General features: G+C 44.9%; 6 non-coding genes across 6 annotated transcripts; all 6 read right to left on the bottom strand.

Annotated features, from left to right (window-relative positions):
• Positions 1-2,270: 2,270 nt before the first annotated feature.
• Positions 2,271-2,342, bottom strand: trnat-cgu (transfer RNA threonine (anticodon CGU)). Its single transcript has one exon. It is a non-coding gene; the product is annotated as a tRNA-Thr (tRNA).
• Positions 2,343-8,440: 6,098 nt separating this feature from the next.
• trnar-ccu (transfer RNA arginine (anticodon CCU)) lies at positions 8,441-8,513 on the bottom strand. Its single transcript has one exon. It is a non-coding gene; the product is annotated as a tRNA-Arg (tRNA).
• A 2,411-nt stretch (positions 8,514-10,924) lies between these two features.
• On the bottom strand, positions 10,925-10,997 carry trnar-ccu (transfer RNA arginine (anticodon CCU)). The gene has a single exon. It is a non-coding gene; the product is annotated as a tRNA-Arg (tRNA).
• Positions 10,998-13,407: 2,410 nt separating this feature from the next.
• On the bottom strand, positions 13,408-13,480 carry trnar-ccu (transfer RNA arginine (anticodon CCU)). The gene has a single exon. It is a non-coding gene; the product is annotated as a tRNA-Arg (tRNA).
• A 1,224-nt stretch (positions 13,481-14,704) lies between these two features.
• Positions 14,705-14,776, bottom strand: trnai-aau (transfer RNA isoleucine (anticodon AAU)). Its single transcript has one exon. It is a non-coding gene; the product is annotated as a tRNA-Ile (tRNA).
• A 6-nt stretch (positions 14,777-14,782) lies between these two features.
• trnar-ccu (transfer RNA arginine (anticodon CCU)) lies at positions 14,783-14,855 on the bottom strand. Its single transcript has one exon. It is a non-coding gene; the product is annotated as a tRNA-Arg (tRNA).
• Between the last annotated feature and the right edge of the window lie 453 nt (positions 14,856-15,308).

Genomic DNA, 15,308 nt, shown 5'->3' on the forward strand with positions numbered 1-15,308 from the left:
GAGAAAAAAAAATATTGTTCGCACTTCATTGCTAAAAATAAACTGTTTAGCAGAGGATGGTTTCGATCCATTGACCTCTGGGTTATGGGCCCAGCACGCTTCCGCTGCGCCACTCTGCTTTCAACCACTGCAGAAAAGAGTAAGACCCACAATCCATGGCTTAGGAGGCCAGTGTCTTAGGCCACTGGGGTACTGTGAAATCCTTTTCACCTATATGAACTGATAGAAGCAGTAAAAAAAATGTGTAACGGAAGGCACTTACACATGCCCATGATATAGAGAAAAAAAAATATTGTTCGCACTTCATTGCTAAAAATAAACTGTTTAGCAGAGGATGGTTTCGATCCAGCGACCTCTGGGTTATGGGCCCAGCACGCTTCCGCTGCGCCACTCTGCTTTTAGACTATGCAGAAAAGAGTAGGAATCACAATCCATGGTTTAGGAGGCCAGTGTCTCAGGCCACTGGTGTACTGCGAAATCCTTTTCACCTATACGAACTGATAGAAGCAGTAAAAAAAATGTGTAACGGAAGGCACTTACACATGCCCATGATATAGAGAAAAAAATGTATTGTTCGCACTTCATTGCTAAAAATAAACTGTTTAGCAGAGGATGGTTTCGATCCATCGACCTCTGGGTTATGGGCCCAGCACGCTTCCGCTGCGCCACTCTGCTTTTAGACTATGCAGAAAAGAGTAGGAATCACAATCCATGGCTTAGGAGGCCAGTGTCTCAGGCCACTGGTGTACTGCGAAATCCTTTTCACCTATACGAACTGATAGAAGCAGTAAAAAAAAGGTGTAACGGAAGGCACTTACACATGCCCATGATATAGAGAAAAAAATTAATTGTTCGCACTTCATTGCTAAAAATTAAGCTGTTTAGCAGAGGATGGTTTCGATCCATCGATCTCTGGGTTATGGGCCCAGCACGCTTCCGCTGCGCCACTCTGCTTTCAACCTCTCCAGAAAAGAGTAAGACCCACAATCCATGGCTTAGGAGGCCAGTGTCTTAGGCCACTGGGGTACTGTGAAATCATTTTCACCTATACGAACTGATAGAAGCAGTAAAAAAAATGTGTAACGGAAGGCACTTACACATGCCCATGATATAGAGAAAAAAAAATATTGTTCGCACTTCATTGCTAAAAATAAGCTGTTTAGCAGAGGATGGTTTCGATCCATCGACCTCTGGGTTATGGGCCCAGCACGCTTCCGCTGCGCCACTCTGCTTTCAACTACTGCAGAAAAGAGTAAGACCCACAATCCATGGCTTAGGAGGCCAGTGTCTTAGGCCACTGGGGTACTGTGAAATCCTTTTCACCTATACGAACTGATAGAAGCAGTAAAAAAAAGGTGTAACGGAAGGCACTTACACATGCCCATGATATAGAGAAAAAAATTAATTGTTCGAACTTCATTGCTAAAAATAAGCTGTTTAGCAGAGGATGGTTTCGATCCATTGACCTCTGGGTTATGGGCCCAGCACGCTCGGCTGCGCCACTCTGCTTTCAACCACTCCAGAAAAGAGTAAGACCCACAATCCATGGCTTAGGAGGCCAGTGTCTTAGGCCACTGGGGTACTGTGAAATCCTTTTCACCTATACGAACTGATAGAAGCAGTAAAAAAAATGTGTAACGGAAGGCACTTACACATGCCCATGATATAGAGAAAAAAATGTATTGTTCGCACTTCATTGCTAAAAATAAACTGTTTAGCAGAGGATGGTTTCGATCCATCGACCTCTGGGTTATGGGCCCAGCACGCTTCCGCTGCGCCACTCTGCTTTTAGACTATGCAGAAAAGAGTAGGAATCACAATCCATGGCTTAGGAGGCCAGTGTCTCAGGCCACTGGTGTACTGCGAAATCCTTTTCACCTATACGAACTGATAGAAGCAGTAAAAAAAGGTGTAACGGAAGGCACTTACACATGCCCATGATATAGAGAAAAAAATGTATTGTTCGCACTTCATTGCTAAAAATAAACTGTTTAGCAGAGGATGGTTTCGATCCATCGACCTCTGGGTTATGGGCCCAGCACGCTTCCGCTGCGCAACTCTGCTTTAAACCTCTCCAGAAAAGAGTAAGACCCACAATCCATGGCTTAGGAGGCCAGTGTCTTAGGCCACTGGGGTACAGTGAAATCCTTTTCACCTATATGAACTGATAGAAGCAGTAAAAAAAATGTGTAACGGAAGGCACTTACACATGCCCATGATATAGAGAAAAAAATGTATTGTTCGCACTTCATTGCTAAAAATAAACTGTTTAGCAGAGGATGGTTTCGATCCATCGACCTCTGGGTTACGGGCCCAGCACGCTTCCGCTGCACCACTCTGCTTTCAACCACTGCAGAAAAGAGTAAGACGCACAATCCATGGCTTAGGAGGCCAGTGTCTTAGGCCACTGGGGTACTGTGAAATCCTTTTCACCTATACGAACTGATAGAAGCAGTAAAAAAAAGGTGTAACGGAAGGCACTTACACATGCCCATGATATAGAGAAAAAAATTAATTGTTCGAACTTCATTGCTAAAAATAAGCTGTTTAGCAGAGGATGGTTTCGATCCATCGACCTCTGGGTTATGGGCCCAGCACGCTTCCGCTGCGCCACTCTGCTTTCAAACACCCCAGATGGGACTTGAACCCACAATCACTGGCTTAGGAGGCCAGTGCCTTATCCATTAGGCCTTCTGGCACTGTAGTTCATTTACGACCAGTACAAACTCATTGAAGCAGTAAAAAAATGTGTAACAGAAGGCACTGACAAATGCCCATGATATAGCAGATTTTTTTCTTCGCACTTCAATGCTAAAAACAAACTGTTTAGCAGAGGATGGTTTCGATCCATCGACCTCTGGGCCCAGCACGCTTCCGCTGCGCCACTCTGCTTTCAACCACTCCGTGAAAAGAGTAGGAATCACAATCCATGGCTTAGGAGGCCAGTGTCTCTGGCCACTGGTGTACTGTGAAATCTTTTTCACCTATACGAACTGATAGAAGCAGTAAAAAAAATGTGTAACGGAAGGCACTGACACATGCCCATGCTATAGCGAGAAAAAAAATGTGTTCACACATCATTGCTAGAAATAAACTGTTTAGCAGAGGATGGTTTCGATCCATCGACCTCTGGGTTATGGGCCCAGCACGCTTCCGCTGCGCCACTCTGCTTTCAACCACTGCAGAAAAGAGTAAGACCCACAATCCATGGCTTAGGAGGCCAGTGTCTTAGGCCACTGGGGTACTGTGAAATCCTTTTCACCTATACGAACTGATAGAAGCAGTAAAAAAAATGTGTAACGGAAGGCACTTACACATGCCCATGATATAGAGAAAAAAATGTATTGTTCGCACTTCATTGCTAAAAATAAACTGTTTAGCAGAGGATGGTTTCGGTCCATCGACCTCTGGGTTATGGGCCCAGCACGCTTCCGCTGCGCCACTCTGCTTTTAGACTATGCAGAAAAGAGTAGGAATCACAATCCATGTCTTAGGAGGCCAGTGTCTCAGGCCACTGGTGTACTGCGAAATCCTTTTCACCTATACGAACTGATAGAAGCAGTAAAAAAAATGTGTAACGGAAGGCACTTACACATGCCCATGATATAGAGAAAAAAATTAATTGTTCGAACTTCATTGCTAAAAATAAGCTCTTTAGCAGAGGATGGTTTCGATCCATCGACCTCTGGGTTATGGGCCCAGCACGCTTCCTCTGCGCCACTCTGCTTTCAACCACTCCAGAAAAGAGTAAGACCCACAATCCATGGCTTAGGAGGCCAGTGTCTTAGGCCACTGGGGTACTGTGAAATCTTTTTCACCTATACGAACTGATAGAAGCAGTAAAAAAATGTGTAACGGAAGGCACTTACACATGCCCATGATATAGAGAAAAAAATTATTGTTCGCACTTCATTGCTAAAAATAAACTGTTTAGCAGAGGATGGTTTCGATCCATCGACCTCTGGGTTATGGGCCCAGCACGCTTCTGCTGCGCCACTCTGCTTTCAAACACCCCAGATGGGACTTGAACCCACAATCACTGGCTTAGGAGGCCAGTGCCTTATCCATTAGGCCTTCTGGCACTGTAGTTCATTTACGACCAGTACAAACTCATTGAAGCAGTAAAAAAATGTGTAACAGAAGGCACTGACAAATGCCCATGATATAGCAGATTTTTTTCTTCGCACTTCAATGCTAAAAACAAACTGTTTAGCAGAGGATGGTTTCGATCCATCGACCTCTGGGCCCAGCACGCTTCCGCTGCGCCACTCTGCTTTCAACCACTCCGTGAAAAGAGTAGGAATCACAATCCATGGCTTAGGAGGCCAGTGTCTCTGGCCACTGGTGTACTGTGAAATCTTTTTCACCTATACGAACTGATAGAAGCAGTAAAAAAAATGTGTAACGGAAGGCACTGACACATGCCCATGCTATAGCGAGAAAAAAAATGTGTTCACACATCATTGCTAGAAATAAACTGTTTAGCAGAGGATGGTTTCGATCCATCGACCTCTGGGTTATGGGCCCAGCACGCTTCCGCTGCGCCACTCTGCTTTCAACCACTGCAGAAAAGAGTAAGACCCACAATCCATGGCTTAGGAGGCCAGTGTCTTAGGCCACTGGGGTACTGTGAAATCCTTTTCACCTATACGAACTGATAGAAGCAGTAAAAAAAAAGTTTAACGGAAGGCACTTACACATGCCCATGATATAGAGAAAAAAATTAATTGTTCGAACTTCATTGCTAAAAATAAGCTGTTTAGCAGAGGATGGTTTCGATCCATTGACCTCTGGGTTATGGGCCCAGCACGCTTCGGCTGCGCCACTCTGCTTTCAAACACTCCAGAAAAGAGTAAGACCCACAATCCATGGCTTAGGAGGCCAGTGTCTTAGGCCACTGGGGTACTGTGAAATCCTTTTCACCTATACGAACTGATAGAAGCAGTAAAAAAATGTGTAACGGAAGGCACTTACACATGCCCATGATATAGAGAAAAAAATTAATTGTTCGAACTTCATTGCTAAAAATAAGCTGTTTAGCAGAGGATGGTTTCGATCCATCGACCTCTGGGTTATGGGCCCAGCACGCTTCCTCTGCGCCACTCTGCTTTCAACCACTCCAGAAAAGAGTAAGACCCACAATCCATGGCTTAGGAGGCCAGTGTCTTAGGCCACTGGGGTACTGTGAAATCTTTTTCACCTATACGAACTGATAGAAGCAGTAAAAAAAATGTGTAACGGAAGGCACTTACACATGCCCATGATATAGAGAAAAAAATTATTGTTCGCACTTCATTGCTAAAAATAAACTGTTTAGCAGAGGATGGTTTCGATCCATCGACCTCTGGGTTATGGGCCCAGCACGCTTCCGCTGCGCCACTCTGCTTTCAAACACCCCAGATGGGACTTGAACCCACAATCACTGGCTTAGGAGGCCAGTGCCTTATCCATTAGGCCTTCTGGCACTGTAGTTCATTTACGACCAGTACAAACTCATTGAAGCAGTAAAAAAAATGTGTAACAGAAGGCACTGACAAATGCCCATGATATAGCAGATTTTTTTCTTCGCACTTCAATGCTAAAAACAAACTGTTTAGCAGAGGATGGTTTCGATCCATCGACCTCTGGGCCCAGCACGCTTCCGCTGCGCCACTCTGCTTTCAACCACTCCGTGAAAAGAGTAGGAATCACAATCCATGGCTTAGGAGGCCAGTGTCTCTGGCCACTGGTGTACTGTGAAATCTTTTTCACCTATACGAACTGATAGAAGCAGTAAAAAAAATGTGTAACGGAAGGCACTGACACATGCCCATGCTATAGCGAGAAAAAAATGTGTTCACACATCATTGCTAGAAATAAACTGTTTAGCAGAGGATGGTTTCGATCCATCGACCTCTGGGTTATGGGCCCAGCACGCTTCCGCTGCGCCACTCTGCTTTCAACCACTGCAGAAAAGAGTAAGACCCACAATCCATGGCTTAGGAGGCCAGTGTCTTAGGCCACTGGGGTACTGTGAAATCCTTTTCACCTATACGAACTGATAGAAGCAGTAAAAAAAAAGTTTAACGGAAGGCACTTACACATGCCCATGATATAGAGAAAAAAATTAATTGTTCGAACTTCATTGCTAAAAATAAGCTGTTTAGCAGAGGATGGTTTCGATCCATTGACCTCTGGGTTATGGGCCCAGCACGCTTCGGCTGCGCCACTCTGCTTTCAAACACTCCAGAAAAGAGTAAGACCCACAATCCATGGCTTAGGAGGCCAGTGTCTTAGGCCACTGGGGTACTGTGAAATCCTTTTCACCTATACGAACTGATAGAAGCAGTAAAAAAAATGTGTAACGGAAGGCACTTACACATGCCCATGATATAGAGAAAAAAATGTATTGTTCGCACTTCATTGCTAAAAATAAACTGTTCAGCAGAGGATGGTTTCTATCCATCGACCTCTGGGTTATGGGCCCAGCACGCTTCCGCTGCGCCACTCTGCTTTCAACCACTGCAGAAAAGAGTAAGACCCACAATCCATGGCTTAGGAGGCCAGTGTCTTAGGCCACTGGGGTACTGTGAAATCCTTTTCACCTATACGAACTGATAGAAGCAGTAAAAAAAATGTGTAACGGAAGGCACTTACCCATGCCCATGATATAGAGAAAAAAATTAATTGTTCGAACTTCATTGCTAAAAATAAGCTGTTTAGCAGAGGATGGTTTCGATCCATCGACCTCTGGGCCCAGCACGCTTCCGCTGCGCCACTCTGCTTTCAACCACTCCAGAAAAGAGTAAGACCCACAATCCATGGCTTAGTATGCCAGTGTCTTAGGCCACTGGGGTACTGTGAAATCCTTTTCACCTATACGAACTGATAGAAGCAGTAAAAAAAATGTGTAACGGAAGGCACTTACACATGCCCATGATATAGAGAAAAAAATGTATTGTTCGCACTTCATTGCTAAAAATAAACTGTTTAGCAGAGGATGGTTTCGGTCCATCGACCTCTGGGTTATGGGCGCAACACGCTGCCGCTGCGCCACTCTGCTTTTAGACTATGCAGAAAAGAGTAGGAATCACAATCCATGTCTTAGGAGGCCAGTGTCTCAGGCCACTGGTGTACTGCGAAATCCTTTTCACCTATACGAACTGATAGAAGCAGTAAAAAAAAGGTGTAACGGAAGGCACTTACACATGCCCATGATTTAGAGAAAAAAATTAATTGTTCGCACTTCATTGCTAAAAATAAGCTGTTTAGCAGAGGATGGTTTCCATCCATCGACCTCTGGGTTAAGGGCCCAGCAGGCTTCCGCTGCGCCACTCTGCTTTCTACCACTCCAGAAAAGAGTAAGACCCACAATCCATGGCTTAGGAGGCCAGTGTCTTAGGCCACTGGGGTACTGTGAAATCCTTTTCACCTATACGAACTGATAGAAGCAGTAAAAAAAATGTGTAACGGAAGGCACTTACACATGCCCATGATATAGAGAAAAAAACGTATTGTTCGCACTTCATTGCTAAAAATAAACTGTTTAGCAGAGGATGGTTTTGAACCATTGACCTCTGGGTTATGGGCCCAGCACGCTTCCGCTGCGCCACTCTGCTTTCAAACACTCCGTGAAAAGAGTAGGAATCACAATCCATGGCTTAGGAGGCCAGTGTCTCTGGCCACTGGTGTACTGTGAAATCTTTTTCACCTATACGAACAGATAGAAGCAGTAAAAAAAATGTGTAACGGAAGGCACTGACACATGCCCATGCTATAGCGAGAAAAAAAAATGTGTTCACACATCATTGCTAGAAATAAACTGTTTAGCAGAGGATGGTTTCGATCCATAGACCTCTGGGTTATGGGTCCAGCACGCTTCCGCTGCGCCACTCTGCTTTTAGACTATGCAGAAAAGAGTAGAAATCACAATCCATGGCTTAGGAGGCCAGTGTCTTAGGCCACTGGGGTACTGTGAAATCCTTTTCACCTATACGAACTGATAGAAGCAGTAAAAAAAATGTGTAACGGAAGGCACTTACACATGCCCATGATATAGAGAAAAAAATTAATTGTTCGAACTTCATTGCTAAAAATAAGCTGTTTAGCAGAGGATGGTTTCGATCCATCGACCTCTGGGTTATGGGCCCAGCACGCTTCCTCTGCGCCACTCTGCTTTCAACCACTCCAGAAAAGAGTAAGACCCACAATCCATGGCTTAGGAGGCCAGTGTCTTAGGCCACTGGGGTACTGTGAAATCTTTTTCACCTATACGAACTGATAGAAGCAGTAAAAAAAATGTGTAACGGAAGGCACTTACACATGCCCATGATATAGAGAAAAAAAAATATTGTTCGCACTTCATTGCTAAAAATAAACTGTTTAGCAGAGGATGGTTTCGATCCATCGACCTCTGGGTTATGGGCCCAGCACGCTTCCGCTGCGCCACTCTGCTTTCAAACACCCCAGATGGGACTTGAACCCACAATCACTGGCTTAGGAGGCCAGTGCCTTATCCATTAGGCCACTGGGGCACTGTAATTCATTTACGACCAGTACAAACTCATTGAAGCAGTAAAAAAATGTGTAACAGAAGGCACTGACAAATGCCCATGATATAGCAGATTTTTTTCTTCGCACTTCAATGCTAAAAACAAACTGTTTAGTAGAGGATGGTTTCGATCCATCGACCTCTGGGCCCAGCACGCTTCCGCTGCGCCACTCTGCTTTCAACCACTCCGTGAAAAGAGTAGGAATCACAATCCATGGCTTAGGAGGCCAGTGTCTCTGGCCACTGGTGTACTGTGAAATCTTTTTCACCTATACGAACTGATAGAAGCAGTAAAAAAATGTGTAACGGAAGGCACTGACACATGCCCATGCTATAGCAAGAAAAAAATGTGTTCACACATCATTGCTAGAAATAAACTGTTTAGCAGAGGATGGTTTCGATCCATCGACCTCTGGGTTATGGGCCCAGCACGCTTCCGCTGCGCCACTCTGCTTTCAACCACTGCAGAAAAGAGTAAGACCCACAATCCATGGCTTAGGAGGCCAGTGTCTTAGGCCACTGGGGTACTGTGAAATCCTTTTCACCTATACGAACTGATAGAAGCAGTAAAAAAAGGTGTAACGGAAGGCACTTACACATGCCCATGATATAGAGAAAAAAATTAATTGTTCGAACGTCATTGCTAAAAATAAGCTGTTTAGCAGAGGATGGTTTCGATCCATTGACCTCTGGGTTATGGGCCCAGCACGCTTCGGCTGCGCCACTCTGCTTTCAACCACTCCAGAAAAGAGTAAGACCCACAATCCATGGCTTAGGAGGCCAGTGTCTTAGGCCACTGGGGTACTGTGAAATCCTTTTCACCTATACGAACTGATAGAAGCAGTAAAAAAATGTGTAACGGAAGGCACTTACACATGCCCATGATATAGAGAAAAAAATGTATTGTTCGCACTTCATTGCTAAAAATAAACTGTTCAGCAGAGGATGGTTTCGATCCATCGACCTCTGGATTATGGGCCCAGCACGCTTCCGCTGCGCCACTCTGCTTTTAGACTATGCAGAAAAGAGTAGGAATCACAATCCATGGCTTAGGAGGCCAGTGTCTCAGGCCACTGGTGTACTGCGAAATCCTTTTCACCTATACGAACTGATAGAAACAGTAAAAAAAAGGTGTAACGGAAGGCACTTACACATGCCCATGAAATAGAGAAAAAAATGTATTGTTCGCACTTCATTGCTAAAAATAAGCTGTTTAGCAGAGGATGGTTTCGATCCATCGACCTCTGGGTTATGGGCCCAGCACGCTTCCGCTGCGCCACTCTGCTTTCAACCTCTCCAGAAAAGAGTAAGACCCACAATCCATGGCTTAGGAGGCCAGTGTCTCAGGCCACTGGGGTACTGTGAAATCCTTTTCACCTATACGAACTGATAGAAGCAGTAAAAAAAATGTGCAACGGAAGGCACTTTCACATGCCCATGATATAGAGAAAAAAAAATATTGTTCGCACTTCATTGCTAAAAATAAACTGTTTAGCAGAGGATGGTTTCGATCCATCGACCTCTGGGTTATGGGCCCAGCACGCTTCGCTGCGCCACTCTGCTTTCAACCACTGCAGAAAAGAGTAAGACCCACAATCCATGGCTTAGGAGGCCAGTGTCTTAGGCCACTGGGGTACTGTGAAATCCTTTTCACCTATACGAACTGATAGAAGCAGTAAAAAAATGTGTAACGGAAGGCACTTACACATGCCCATGATATAGAGAAAAAAATTAATTGTTCGAACTTCATTGCTAAAAATAAGCTGTTTAGCAGAGGATGGTTTCGATCCATCGACCTCTGGGCCCAGCACGCTTCCGCTGCGCCACTCTGCTTTCAACCACTCCAGAAAAGAGTAAGACCCACAATCCATGGCTTAGGAGGCCAGTGTCTTAGGCCACTGGGGTACTGTGAAATCCTCTTCACCTATACGAACTGATAGAAGCAGTAAAAAAATGTGTAACGGAAGGCACTTACACATGCCCATGATATAGAGAAAAAAATTAATTGTTCGAACTTCATTGCTAAAAATAAGCTGTTTAGCAGAGGATGGTTTCGATCCATCGACCTCTGGGTTATGGGCCCAGCACGCTTCCTCTGCGCCACTCTGCTTTCAACCAATCCAGAAAAGAGTAAGACCCACAATCCATGGCTTAGGAGGCCAGTGTCTTAGGCCACTGGGGTACAGTGAAATCTTTTTCACCTATACGAACTGATAGAAGCAGTAAAAAAAATGTGTAACGGAAGGCACTTACACATGCCCATGATATAGAGAAAAAAAATTATTGTTCGCACTTCATTGCTAAAAATAAACTGTTTAGCAGAGGATGGTTTCGATCCATCGACCTCTGGGTTATGGGCCCAGCACGCTTCCGCTGCGCCACTCTGCTTTCAAACACCCCAGATGGGACTTGAAGCCACAATCACTGGCTTAGGAGGCCAGTGCCTTATCCATTAGGCCACTGGGGCACTGTAGTTCATTTACGACCAGTACAAACTCATTGAAGCAGTAAAAAAATGTGTAACAGAAGGCACTGACAAATGCCCATGATATAGCAGATTTTTTTCTTCGCACTTCAATGCTAAAAACAAACTGTTTAGCAGAGGATGGTTTCGATCCATCGACCTCTGGGCCCAGCACGCTTCCGCTGCGCCACTCTGCTTTCAACCACTCCGTGAAAAGAGTAGGAATCACAATCCATGGCTTAGGAGGCCAGTGTCTCTGGCCACTGGTGTACTGTGAAATCTTTTTCACCTATACGAACTGATAGAAGCAGTAAAAAAATGTGTAACGGAAGGCACTGACACATGCCCATGCTATAGCGAGAAAAAAATGTGTTCACACATCATTGCTAGAAATAAACTGTTTAGCAGAGGATGGTTTCGATCCATCGACCTCTGGGTTATGGGCCCAGCACGCTTCCGCTGCGCCACTCTGCTTTCAACCACTGCAGAAAAGAGTAAGACCCACAATCCATGGCTTAGGAGGCCAGTGTCTTAGGCCACTGGGGTACTGTGAAATCCTTTTCACCTATACGAACTGATAGAAGCAGTAAAAAAAAGGTGTAACGGAAGGCACTTACACATGCCCATGATATAGAGAAAAAAATTAATTGTTCGAACGTCATTGCTAAAAATAAGCTGTTTAGCAGAGGATGGTTTCGATCCATTGACCTCTGGGTTATGGGCCCAGCACGCTTCGGCTGCGCCACTCTGCTTTCAACCACTCCAGAAAAGAGTAAGACCCACAATCCATGGCTTAGGAGGCCAGTGTCTTAGGCCACTGGGGTACTGTGAAATCCTTTTCACCTATACGAACTGATAGAAGCAGTAAAAAAAATGTGTAACGGAAGGCACTTACACATGCCCATGATATAGAGAAAAAAATGTATTGTTCGCACTTCATTGCTAAAAATAAACTGTTCAGCAGAGGATGGTTTCGATCCATCGACCTCTGGATTATGGGCCCAGCACGCTTCCGCTGCGCCACTCTGCTTTTAGACTATGCAGAAAAGAGTAGGAATCACAATCCATGGCTTAGGAGGCCAGTGTCTCAGGCCACTGGTGTACTGCGAAATCCTTTTCACCTATACGAACTGATAGAAGCAGTAAAAAAAAGGTGTAACGGAAGGCACTTACACATGCCCATGATATAGAGAAAACATTTTATTGTTCGCACTTCATTGCTAAAAATAAGCTGTTTAGCAGAGGATGGTTTCGATCCATCGACCTCTGGGTTATGGGCCCAGCACGCTTCCGCTGCGCCACTCTGCTTTCAACCTCTCCAGAAAAGAGTAAGACCCACAATCCATGGCTTAGGAGGCCAGTGTCTTAGGCCACTGGGGTACTGTGAAATCCTTTTCACCTATACGAACTGATAGAAGCAGTAAAAAAATGTGCAACGGAAGGCACTTACACATGCCCATGATATAGAGAAAAAAAATATTGTTCGCACTTCATTGCTAAAAATAAACTGTTTAGCAGAGGATGGTTTCGATACATCGACCTCTGGGTTATGGGCCCAACACGCTTCCGCTGCGCCACTCTGCTTTCAACCACTGCAGAAAAGAGTAAGACCCACAATCCATGGCTTAGGAGGCCAGTGTCTTAGGCCACTGGGGTACTGTGAAATCCTTTTCACCTATACGAACTGATAGAAGCAGTAAAAAAATGTGTAACGGAAGGCACTTACACATGCCCATGATATAGAGAAAAAAATTTATTGTTCGAACTTCATTGCTAAAAATAAGCTGTTTAGCAGAGGATGATTTCGATCCATCGACCTCTGGGCCCAGCACGCTCCGCTGCGCCACTCTGCTTTCAACCACTCCAGAAAAGAGTAAGACCCACAATCCATGGCTTAGGAGGCCAGTGTCTTAGGCCACTGGGGTACTGTGAAATCCTCTTCACCTATACGAACTGATAGAAGCAGTAAAAAAAATGTGTAACGGAAGGCACTTACACATGCCCATGATATAGAGAAAAAAATTAATTGTTCGAACTTCATTGCTAAAAATAAGCTGTTTAGCAGAGGATGGTTTCGATCCATCGACCTCTGGGTTATGGGCCCAGCACGCTTCCTCTGCGCCACTCTGCTTTCAACCAATCCAGAAAAGAGTAAGACCCACAATCCATGGCTTAGGAGGCCAGTGTCTTAGGCCACTGGGGTACAGTGAAATCTTTTTCACCTATACGAACTGATAGAAGCAGTAAAAAAATGTGTAACGGAAGGCACTTACACATGCCCATGATATAGAGAAAAAAATTATTGTTCGCACTTCATTGCTAAAAATAAAATGTTTAGCAGAGGATGGTTTCGATCCATCGACCTCTGGGTTATTGGCCCAGCACGCTTCAGCTGCGCCACTCTGCTTTCAAACACCCCAGATGGGACTTGAACCCACAATCACTGGCTTAGGAGGCCAGTGCCTTATCCATTAGGCCACTGGGGCACTGTAGTTCATTTACGACCAGTACAAACTCATTGAAGCAGTAAAAAAATGTGTAACAGAAGGCACTGACAAATGCCCATGATATAGCAGATTTTTTTCTTCGCACTTCAATGCTAAAAACAAACTGTTTAGCAGAGGATGGTTTCGATCCATCGACCTCTGGGCCCAGCACGCTCCGCTGCGCCACTCTGCTTTCAACCACTCCGTGAAAAGAGTAGGAATCACAATCCATGGCTTAGGAGGCCAGTGTCTCTGGCCACTGGTGTACTGTGAAATCTTTTTCACCTATACGAACTGATAGAAGCAGTAAAAAAAATGTGTAACGGAAGGCACTGACACATGCCCATGCTATAGCGAGAAAAAAAATGTGTTCGCACATCATTGCTAGAAATAAACTGTTTAGCAGAGGATGGTTTCGATCCATCGACCTCTGGGTTATGGGCCCAGCACGCTTCCGCTGCGCCACTCTGCTTTCAACCACTGCAGAAAAGAGTAAGACCCACAATCCATGGCTTAGGAGGCCAGTGTCTTAGGCCACTGGGGTACTGTGAAATCCTTTTCACCTATACGAACTGATAGAAGCAGTAAAAAAAATGTGTAACGGAAGGCACTTACACATGCCCATGATATAGAGAAAAAAATGTATTGTTCGAACTTCATTGCTAAAAATAAGCTGTTTAGCAGAGGATGGTTTCGATCCATCGACCTCTGGGCCCAGCACGCTCCGCTGCGCCACTCTGCTTTCAACCACTCCAGAAAAGAGTAAGACCCACAATCCATGGCTTAGGAGGCCAGTGTCTTAGGCCACTGGGGTACTGTGAAATCCTCTTCACCTATACGAACTGATAGAAGCAGTAAAAAAATGTGTAACGGAAGGCACTTACACATGCCCATGATATAGAGAAAAAAATTTATTGTTCGAACTTCATTGCTAAAAATAAGCTGTTTAGCAGAGGATGGTTTCGATCCATCGACCTCTGGGTTATGGGCCCAGCACGCTTCCTCTGCGCCACTCTGCTTTCAACCAATCCAGAAAAGAGTAAGACCCACAATCCATGGCTTAGGAGGCCAGTGTCTTAGGCCACTGGGGTACAGTGAAATCTTTTTCACCTATACGAACTGATAGAAGCAGTAAAAAAAATGTGTAACGGAAGGCACTTACACATGCCCATGATATAGAGAAAAAAATTATTGTTCGCACTTCATTGCTAAAAATAAACTGTTTAGCAGAGGATGGTTTCGATCCATCGACCTCTGGGTTATTGGCCCAGCACGCTTCCGCTGCGCCACTCTGCTTTCAAACACCCCAGATGGGACTTGAACCCACAATCACTGGCTTAGGAGGCCAGTGCCTTATCCATTAGGCCACTGGGGCACTGTAGTTCATTTACGACCAGTACAAACTCATTGAAGCAGTAAAAAATGTGTAACAGAAGGCACTGACAAATGCCCATGATATAGCAGATTTTTTTTCTTCGCACTTCAATGCTAAAAACAAACTGTTTAGCAGAGGATGGTTTCGATCCATCGACCTCTGGGCCCAGCACGCTTCCGCTGCGCCACTCTGCTTTCAACCACTCCGTGAAAAGAGTAGGAATCACAATCCATGGCTTAGGAGGCCAGTGTCTCTGGCCACTGGTGTACTGTGAAATCTTTTTCACCTATACGAACTGATAGAAGCAGTAAAAAAATGTGTAACGGAAGGCACTGACACATGCCCATGCTATAGCGAGAAAAAAAATGTGTTCACACATCATTGCTAGAAATAAACTGTTTAGCAGAGGATGGTTTCGATCCATCGACCTCTGGGTTATGGGCCCAGCACGCT

This window comes from Salmo salar, chromosome ssa17, assembly GCF_905237065.1.
Source record: "Salmo salar chromosome ssa17, Ssal_v3.1, whole genome shotgun sequence".
Taxonomy (NCBI): Eukaryota; Metazoa; Chordata; class Actinopteri; order Salmoniformes; family Salmonidae; genus Salmo; species Salmo salar.